The following is a 10,324-nucleotide window of genomic DNA, read 5'->3' on the forward strand; positions in this document are numbered from 1 at the left end:
GAGATGCTCCAGAGCCAGGCGCCCCAGGTTCAAATCCTGCCTCTGCTGCTGAACTAAAGTCACCCAAGTGTCTCTTTGTGCCAGTTTCCCCACAGGAGCGGGTCAGGTAACCCAGACAGCAGCACACAGGACCCCGAGGGGCCTGGCACACGGAAGGGCTTCATCACTGTGAGCAGAGACGCTCTGGAAGGAGGTTCAGGCTCGGGAGAGGAGACAATCCCACTTATTTATACCCCGGTGCTCGGGCCGGGGACAGAGTCACATCCGACTCCGTCGGACTCAGGGAGGGCAGTCCAGCCTCTGCGGGGGCAGGGGGCGGGGGAGGTTGCTGTGTGACTTGTTGCTGTGGTGCCCGGGGCGTGCTTAGAGGCCAGAAATAAACACCCGCTGGTGATCCTTACCACCGTCAACGCCTCTCCCAGAGGAGAAAACAGGAAGCTCTCACGGTATTTTATGGGAGGAACAGTACTGGGGGGAAGGACTCTGATCCCCACGACCTCTCTGTCTGCACACACCACACACTCTACCACCTAATAACCATCCCCAAATCCACTTCATCACGCTAAGCCCCTGCTCAGATGGCTCGAGCTGTCTAAAGGATCAACAGGAGATGCCCAAGCTCCTGGGCCTGAGGTTGGAGGCAGCACACTCACAACCCAGGCCTCCCACCCAGCCTCTGCTCACCCCCGTGCCCAAGCACGACTCTGAGCACAGCTCGGAGCCCCGAGCCCCAGCAAGCAAGCCTGCCCCTGAACCCCAAGCCACACCCCACCCCCTTTGAGGCCGGGAGAGCCCTGTATGCAATGAGGCCAGCCTTGGGGCCTGGGAACCAGCTCTGTCCTGACCAGCCGGCCAATGCAGGCCTGCTCCTGGGCCACGCGGGAACCTGTTTTTCACCTGGAAATCACAGCAGCATCCTATCTAAGCAGGAGAGGCGAAGTACCCCGAAATGTACAGACACACCACATTTACTCGAGAGCGTGAGCTGACCCTTAGCTCTCGGGGAGTCTCCCCTCACTGTCCTCATCTTCCAGGCTGGCCAGGTCCTGCCCTGCTCTGCACATCCCTCTCTGGCACACAGATGCCTCTTCTCTCCAGCCCAACTCCAAGTCCCTGGTGGGAGGCTCCTATATCTGACCCCGACTCCTTCCCGACCCACTGATCGTGACCACATGAACGACCACTGTCACTGCACGGTCACGCAAGAAGGTGGACAGGACCCTAGGTGGGGACCTGGAGCTGTGGTCGAGGAGTTTCCTCTAAAGTGAAATCAGGTATTGAAATGGGTCTGTTCAAGTGCGCAGGCTGGGTCACAACCTCACAGACATGTCCACACTCTGAGCCCTGCAACCAGTGACAGTGTCAGCTTCCATGGCAGAGGGGGCTTTGAACGTGGGATTCAGGTAAAGATCCTTAAGATAGGGGATTACCAGCATGGGCCCAACTGATCGCGGGGTCCTCACGTCCGTGCGAGGGGGGACAGAAGCAGCGGCTGGAGGGCAGGTGTCAGACAGGTGGGAGTCCAGCCATCCCCTGGAGGCTGGGAAGGCCAGGGTCACTCTGCCCTGGAGCCTCCAGAAAGGACAGGCCACGCTGACATCCCAGCTCGGGCTTCTGACCTCCAGAACCGTCAAATAACAAATCTGCAGTGTTTTAAGTTGCTGGGTTTGAGGTAATCTGTCAGAGCAGCCACAGGAAACGAATACGGAGTCTATTTTTTTAAAGGAAAAAGAAGGGCAGGCTGTATTCTAGCAGATCACTCTTGGGTCACCCCACAAACAGCCCTGGGTGCCAAGCATGTGCCAAGTGCTGTGCCTGGGGCTGGACTACCCCGGAGCCAGCTCAGAACACACTCCTGTTCCCAACAGCAGGGTCCCGCTGGCTCTCAGGACCCAGGTGCCCCACGCCTTCTGAGGCTCGGTTCAACATCCGAACCACTCCTGAGGGTCCCTGCCCACAAGGCACCGTGCACAGCCCAGGGGCGCCACAGAGCCCACGGAGCAGGCCCCACTCCCAAAATGCTTTTCACCAGCTCCACTCTCTTCATCTTCCAAAACACTTCCACTTCACATAGACTGTTCCAGAGAAATCGCTTTAGTCACAAGCGGCAAACACAGTCCCCTCTGTGTGCCCATCACTTCACTCAACTCCCTGCCCTCCCACAACAGGTGCAGTCCCTACGCAGAGCGGGCAGCGAGCTCAGCAAGGAGCAGACATCTCCACGGCTCCCAAGGGCATCAGGCACTGGGCCTTCCACCCTGGTCTGACCGCAGGCTCCGGCCCTTTCCTTGCTGCCCAGGAGGCGGAGACGAAAGAGGCTAAGAGACCCGCCCCCAAAGTAGTAAATCAACATTTTAAATCAACAGTCTCCTGGAGACACAGGAACTCTGGAGCTGGCAGGGATCTCAAGGGGCAACTGGCCTCTCAGAACTGCCCCTTCTGGAAAGCTCCCAAGGTACCTGTACTAAAAGCATCAGCTTCCCAAAACCAGCAGGCCCAGCCCCTCAGGGCCGGCTTGGTTCTTGTCTCAGACACAAAGGGCAGAGAGAGGCAGAAGCCCCACGCTGAAGGCCACCTCACAGTGTGCATGACCCAGAAGGTGACACTGGGCACGCGGTCCTCAGATCGCCACGAGGACTCCCAGTACCAGCCTTTACTAGCCACCCTTCCACATACCACACCAAGCCCACACAGGGACGCTGCCGCGATGTGTGCATACAAAGCCCAGGGCTTTTTAGAACTAGGGACCTGGCCCAGACAAGAAACCACCCTTAACAGACAACTGTACTCAGGGACAGAAACGGGAAGAGGGTCACCGGGGTTAGGTCACCCCCAATGCCCCAGTGCTTCTGCCAGAATGGCCTCCCCCAATGCACACACACACATACACATGCATATACACACAAACGTGCGCGCACGCGCACACACACAGGGGTTTTCCTACCTCCATGTGCCTCCTACCCACCCCCAGAATACCACTCCCTCTGCCCAATGACAGAGTAGTAGACCCTGCAGAATGACAGGCCCCCACCCTCATCTTCGTCTAAACTCCCGCACCTCTTCATGGCCTGGGGTCACCTCCAGCTGGCCTGTGTGACTGCACAGCAGTCCCGTCTCCCTTGCTGCACGGTGAGCTCCTAGACAGGGGACTCTTACCCAGTTCTCCATTCCCCAAGGGGGCCGCCCCTGGAGCTGAACACCTGTCTGTACCCACGGTACTTGTTAACTGATGGAGCCCCGACACCTAGAACCCAGGGGTCCCATCCCCAACCACCCTGAGACAACCCCCCCCACACACACAGCGGCAGCCCTGTGCTCACAGGGTGGGGGTAGAGGACGAAGACCTGGGTGCTGGCACTGCGTCCACGGCCCCCAGGGCACCCATGCAGGATGAAGCACCTCTAGTGCTTGCTGTCCTGCCCCACTCCTTGCTTACGAGAAATCGAAAAGGAAAAAGAGGGGCAAGATGGCAGGCCTGGCCCACCAGCGCAGAGGTCCACACTGGTCCCACCTGTATGTGGGGACCACCCCGCGCTTTATCACATGTTGGCAGTGAGCATGCGTGGGAGCGAGAGCCACAAACTTCTCCCCGACCTCAGGGACAGGACATGTTTGCTCCGGCTCCCATCAAATAGTAACCGCCTATGGGGCTCAGGGCAATCTACTCCAACCCCCACCCTCCTGCTGGCCAGGGCCAGTGCCACAGAGCAAACACACCAGGCAGGAGGAAGGAACTGCAGGCCTGACCCCAGACTCTGGACCTCACCCGAAGAGCTGCATGTGTGTGAACGGTCCCCACGACCTTGCATCCAGCCCCACTGATGGCAGGATGTCCCCACCGGGCCTCTAGTGCCCAGATGGGGGCAGTGTGGGGATGGAGGACGGACGTTGAGCCCCCCACTCCCAGGGACACCGCCGCGTGTGACCTCGGGCACACCCGTTCTCCTTCTCGGGCCTGGGCTTCCTCGTTTCCTTCTGTGTTGAGAAACCCACAGCGGTCCCCAGCTCCCAGAGACTAGGACCCATGCATCCCTGGAGCACAGGAAGCTGTTCATCCCTGGCCAGGGCTGCTCTGCACACGCAGAGCTCACAAGGTCTGGGAAGAATGCTGCCCTAGAACCGAGCGCCGCCCGGTCCAGGCACCACAAGAGACCTAGTGGGAGACAGACCCTGGGGACCAGGGGGTGTCCAGCCTGGGTCTCTTCTGCCTCCAGGAAACCCACCACCCTGCCTCTCCACCACACTCGTTCACACTCATGCACACACTCATGCACCTGCACTCACAATCACACCACTCGCCACACGCACATACTCACACCCCCACTCGCACTCACACACATCCACATGGGCACACACTCATGCATTCATGTTCACAACCCACTCACATACCCAAGCCCACACTCCTGCACCTGTACTCACACATATGGACACCCACCAGGGTACACACTTATGCACTCACGCTCTCACACATTCATGCTTACCTACTCACCAGCTCTCACATTCACACACCCATGCACTCTTATGTACTCACACACCACCTCACACTCCCACAACTCACGTACTTGCACTCACCTCTGCAAACATGCACACTCTTGCACTCGCAAAGTGGCACACTCACACACTCAAGGACTCACACACATACTTGCACTCACATGCACTCACAGGCACACTCACTTGCCCACCAGGAACCACCAGTTCCTCAGCAGCGGGCAGAAGCAGGGCCTGGTGGGCGGGAGGGCACAACAGGACGCGCGCCCCGCTTTCTCTTCCGGCGCCCCAGCCCGCGGGGCTCCCATCCACTCAGCCTGCAGCTGCCTCCTCGCTCCCCCAGAGGCAATGTGCTGCGCGCACCCCCTCTAGCTCCCGTCTCAGGGCCCTCGGAACCAGCCCACCCCTTCCAGCCCAGCTCCTCCCCCCTCCTCCAAGAGGACGCTCCCCACCCAGCTTGATTTTGCTTCACTCTCTCCTTCCAGGAATAGGTTCCCTCTCACGTCCACAAGCGCTCTCTCTCCACCTACCTGGGCCAAATATAAAAATTCCCCTGCTGACGGCTCCTCCCTGTTCCCAGAGTTGCCCTAGGTCTGTGCATCCCCGCTGTCAGCCGGGGCAGGCCATCTCAACCGCCAAGGCGGTTCTAGAACAAACCCAGTTACACACACACCACAGCACCCCTCAAAGTCCCACAGGCACCAATGAACGGGCATAGGGAACGTGTCTGCCTGTAGTAAGGATTATGTGACCATTTAGATTTACTTATTATGAGAGAGAGAAAGTGTGTGTGCAGCAACAGGAGCCGGGGTGCAGAGGGAGAGAGAGGATCTCACAGACTGCGCACTGAGCACAGAGCCTGATGCGGGGCTCGATCCCTCCATCCCAGGACTCCAAGATCATGACCAGAGCCAGCTGCCCAACCGACTGGGCCACCCAGGTGCCCCGACATCATCCATGTCTCTCAAACTGCACAACTACTTAGTAGGAAGGGTGAACCCATCACACACAAATTAAATCTTAACATAAGGAGGGGGGGGCGTGGAGTCCCAGAGGTACCTCAACCCCTTCGTGTCTAGAACATCACCGTCTGTCTTCCCCCAAACGAGCCCCTCCTCCCGCACCCCATTTTCTGCAGGGACACCGCCACCCACCCCAAACAGCTCCTCCCCACAACTAGAAACCTCAGCCGTCAGTGCCCAGCCAGCCACTTAATCTGGACCTCCACCCGCACAGATTTCTATACTCTCGAATCCACGCCTCGCATTCCACGTCCCTCCTGCATCCTGGACTCAGACCACACTCATTTCTCACAACCAGCCTCACTGGTATCCCTGCCTGTTCTGCACATATCAACCCACCTTGGCACCCTCCCCACAGCAACACCCTCTGGCCGCCAGACCTTTGCCCCGCTGGCCTTAGCCTCTAAGCACTTCTCTCTGGGGTGCGGGGCGGGCGGGGGGGGGGCGCACCCACCTTTCAGGCCCCAGCAAGCACTCTCCCAGCCTTTCTCCAGCAGAACCAGCTTGTGTTCCACCCTGGGTCCCCACAGCAGAGGGCCAGTACCCTCTGTGGGTCCTGTCGAGAAACAGCCCCCGGACTGTGCCCATATCAGGGCAGGGGGCTCACACTCACTCTCTGTCTCTGTCTGTCTCTCTCCGGGGCCCTCTGGGCTGCCGCTGGACTCAGGAGCCGCGGGTGCTCAGCAACCCTTCTGGCCTGAACGGAATTCAGCTGGAAACTGCCACAAGTACAGAGCCAAGCCCTCCTGGCCCCCGACCCCAGTGCTGAGAGAAAATGTGTGTAAGCACTGCTCTGCCTCACCTGAACTCACCCAAACCGTAAGGGCGGGGCACACAGTGGTCCCTGGACCACTAACAGCTCCCAGGAATGAGTGCCTAGAAACTTCCACTGCAACTTAGCAATGCCGAGCCATGTTTACTGCTGGGAAGTCTGGGAAGCACTGACCCCTGACCCTACCCCTGCCAAACTCCTGCCTCTCCCTGCTGAAATCCTGCTCATCCTCAAAGCCCCCCCAATGCTCCTCCTCCAAGAAGCCTTCAGTTTCCACCCAGCTAGTCCAAACCACACTGAGGGCCCTTACTATAAGGCCCCCCAGTTCAGGGACCCAGGAGCTGTTCACTTCGATATTCCCAATGCCGTGCCTGACGAGGTCAATCCATTGAGAGGTGTTCAGTGAGGAGTAAAAACCAGATCCGCCTACGGTTCCAGAGTGGGCTCTTCCTCAGGGGCAGGGTGTGGAAGGGCACCGACCCTCAGGGCACACAGGGATTTTTCCAGGTTTGGACCAAGTGTAGTCCTTTTGCCCCAGGCCAGGTAGGATATGAGGACATTAAAAAAAAAAAAAAAAAAAAAAAAAACACACAAGTCTAGGGTTCTTGGGACAAGAGCACAGTCACTATTTTACAATACCCCGAAATGTAAATCTGAGCGAAAAACACTTGGCTCTCTCATGAATCTTTTCTACATGCACCCACTGAAAATAAATCATTCCCAAGTATGAAGAATAAAGACATTTTCAAGGTCATTTCCAACTTAAAATACTCTGTGGGCCCCTGACCTCAAAGCAAGAGGTCAAGGGCTCAGGAACCTGGAACCCCACAAGAACAATATGCTTGCGGACAGACCAGCGGGTACCCATTCGGCTTGTAAAAAGTGTGGGCAGAAGCCCCCCTCTCACGTCCTGTGCCCAGGGTACTGGCCCTGCCTCAGGCTCCCCGGACTTCGCCCATCCCAGAGGAGCCACTCTTGAAGATGTGGACCTTGAACGCCCCACGCCACTCTCTCCCTTCCATTGGCTCCAAGTTCCTGGCCGTTACTCGGCAGGAATGTACGAACTATTTCCAGACGCCACTGTCAGATCAAGAGCGCTCATCTAAATATTCCTGTCTAATTTTGCACACAGCTCTTGTTTCAGATGACAAAGATAATGACTCAGTGTCCATAGCTCTTGGTGGAAAATTATCCTACCATGTTTGGACTTCTCTAAACTTCTTTTTGAGAAAGGAGAAGTGACCTCTCTGTCCGGATCCTTTTCCAGTGGCAACAAAGGGAGCGCAAAAAGACGGCCTACCTAACCAAGGAATGTAACGGGAAAACCCAGGTACACACCCACAGGATGAGTGAACAAGACAGAGAAATTCATGGGAGGGAGAGGCTTAAGATAGCCTTCCCTGCTCTATGCCATAATCACTGTTCTTCAGCTATTCTGCATTCCCCATTGATTTGGTACTTAGAACTTTGGGAAATAAACTCCAGGTTATATTTAGGGCAACATCTAGACTCAGACGTAAAGCATCTTTCTCTGCATCTTTGACACCGATGCTTCCATCGACCACAGAGGACCTTTACAAATGATATATGTGTCCGTGCTGCACGCTCTCATGGAGGGGCACACAGCACGTGTAAACACCCCCACACGTCAGCTTGAAATGCAGCCAGTTACTCTGCACACCCAGGGCCGGCCCCTTCCCACATCACAAGACACAGGAAGAGGACTAAGGCATCCCCTTGTGGATAACGGAGTTGGCCTTTCTGCCAGGGTTCAGAAGCTTGAACTTGTTTGATCACCGTTTAAAAACTGTCCCATGGTTATTTCACATGCCTATCCCCCACCCTCTTGCAAAGTCTCCAAAGACAGAAACCACCAGCCTTCTCCTTTTGCACTCTGGACCCAGCCAGTCACTGCCTTGCATCCAGCAGGCAAAGTGGATGCCCATGAGTTTCTACCTCCTATCGCTCTCCTGTCCCTCCAGGTGCAGAGGTGAAGTCCCCTTGGAAGCCCATCTATACGGCTTCTATCCCTGGTTTAGGGCAGGGGCCACAGCACTACCCTTTGCCAAACTTCTCAACTACTCATAGGCAGGTCCCAGCAATGGTTCTCAACCAAGGGCGATTTTGACATTTAGGAGACATTCGGCAATGTCTGGAGAAATACTTGGTTGTCACACTAGTGTGTGTGTTGGGGTGGGGAGCTGCTTCCAGACTCTAGTGGACAAAGCTCAAGTCACCCTCCCACAGCAAAGAACTGTCCAGCCCAAACGTGGAGTCTGAAGACTGGAAAGCCCTGTCTCAGGCGACACACAGGAATATGCTCAGACCATCTAGGTCACTTTTCCTCTGAGGTGCACAAGGTCAGGCCATAAATTATAATAACCCTTGCCTGCATTAGTGCAAGGCTGAACAAAATACCCAGAGCCAACGCCAGAGTCTTAAGGTTTCTGCTCCTGTGAACCAAGAGCACCCCCTTGTCTCTTCTCAGAAGAGCCCTCCTGGAAGGATGACCTGTCCTTCCACAACAGGACAGCGGGCAGGCTGGTATCACGCATACTCTGGGCTCCTTTGGTCACCACTTAAGCTTGGCAGGCCCGGCTCTTGGGTCTTGTGTCACGCACACCCAATGCCCCAGGAAGCAGGACATGTGTCCCAATGGGCTGTGCCCGGCCAGTCGAGAGCCTCTGGCCCTTCAGGAGGCTGGCACTTCTCAGCCACGTGGAGAGCCCCAGCACCCAGGCCTGACCTGGCAGCATTCCTGTCCCCGAGGCAGACAGGCACACTGCGTGTGGCGGGGGGCTGGGGCTAGGGAGAGGCAGCCGCTCAAGGGAATTTAGCCCAAAGGCCCAGGAAAAGCGAACGGAGAAAAGGACCAAGTAGGGGCCCTTCTCCAAGTACACCCCGAACCCCCGTGAAACCCGACAGCGGGGCCGGGCCACGGGAGCGAAGACCCTGGGACAGCCGGGCCAGGGGGACGACCGGGCGGGGGCTCCGAGGAGGCAGGCGCGGCGGGCGGACGAGCGGAAAGGCCACGGGAAGCCGCCGCGGTGCAGCGGGACGCGGGAAGGGCGCGCGCGAGTGTAAGGCGAGGCCCGCTGTGCCCCCGGAGCGCGCGGCAGCCAAGCGCCGCAGCCTTACCCCGCGGCAGGAAGCGGAGCTCCGCGGTCACCTTCGCGCCGCCTGCGCGCGCACGCCAGCCGCAGCGCCGGCGCCGCACGCGCCCCGGATCTGTTTACCGACTCGCCCGCGCCGGGGCTCCCGGAGTCCGCGGCCCCGCCCCGCGGGCGCTCCCATTGGCCCCACCTCCTTGGCCGGCCACACGCTGCGCGGCGCGGGACAGCGTGCTCGGGCCCTGCGCTCGCGCCGTGGCCAATGGGGACTGAGGGCGGAGCGAGGGGAGCCAATGGGAGGCTGTCCAGCGCTCGAGGGCAGAGAGGAGCCTCCAGCACCCCAGCACCCCCGCGTCGTACCCTCGGCGCTGCCCTTCGCCCTAGTTGGGAAACCGCGACTGCGGGCCGCGCGGAGGGGAGTTCCCGGGGCCGGGCCGGGGCCGGGTCCAGGGCGGCGGGGCGTGGGCCCTGGGCCCGACCCTCCGCCAGCTCTCCGCCCCAGCCGGAGCTCACAGCGCCTCTGCCGCCTCCCGCCCTGCCCTCTAGATACTAGTCTGTCCGGCAGTGGGTGTGTGCATACCCCCCCCCCCAATAACCCAAGACGCAGTGCCTGGGGCGTTCGGGTGGGAAGCACGACGCGCCAGTAGTCCTCGGGCGATCTCCAGAATTCTTCCGCAGGACACAAAGAGAGACGCACACGGTTTTTTCCACCAGCAGGCAAACCCCGTGAGCGACCTCTCAGCGTTCACCCCATCCCCGCCTCTCTGCTTCCGTTTCCAGCAAGGTTCGTGGAAGCGCTACCGTATTCATTTTCTCTACTTCCTTCTCTCCCATTCTGCCTGAACCCATCCGGTCAGCCCGCCCCCCGCCCACCCCCAGAGCAGTGCACCTGGGACCTCCATGCTGCCAGAACCAAGCAGTCGGTCCGCAGG

The 10,324-nt window shown here is 58.5% G+C and overlaps 1 protein-coding gene across 1 annotated transcript in view; it reads right to left on the minus strand.

Annotated features, from left to right (window-relative positions):
- The window catches only part of COQ8A (coenzyme Q8A), a 35,406-nt gene extending 25,861 nt beyond the window's left edge, over positions 1–9,545 (minus strand). The window contains exon 1 of the mRNA XM_045084681.1: positions 9,421–9,545. The gene's annotated coding sequence lies outside the window, so the exon portion shown is untranslated. The remainder of the gene's footprint in view (positions 1–9,420) is intronic.
- Between the last annotated feature and the right edge of the window lie 779 nt (positions 9,546–10,324).

Source organism: Mustela putorius, unplaced genomic scaffold, assembly GCF_011764305.1.
Source record: "Mustela putorius furo isolate JIRA1106 unplaced genomic scaffold, ASM1176430v1.1 tig00000785_pilon_pilon_pilon, whole genome shotgun sequence".
Classification (NCBI taxonomy): domain Eukaryota; kingdom Metazoa; phylum Chordata; class Mammalia; order Carnivora; family Mustelidae; genus Mustela; species Mustela putorius.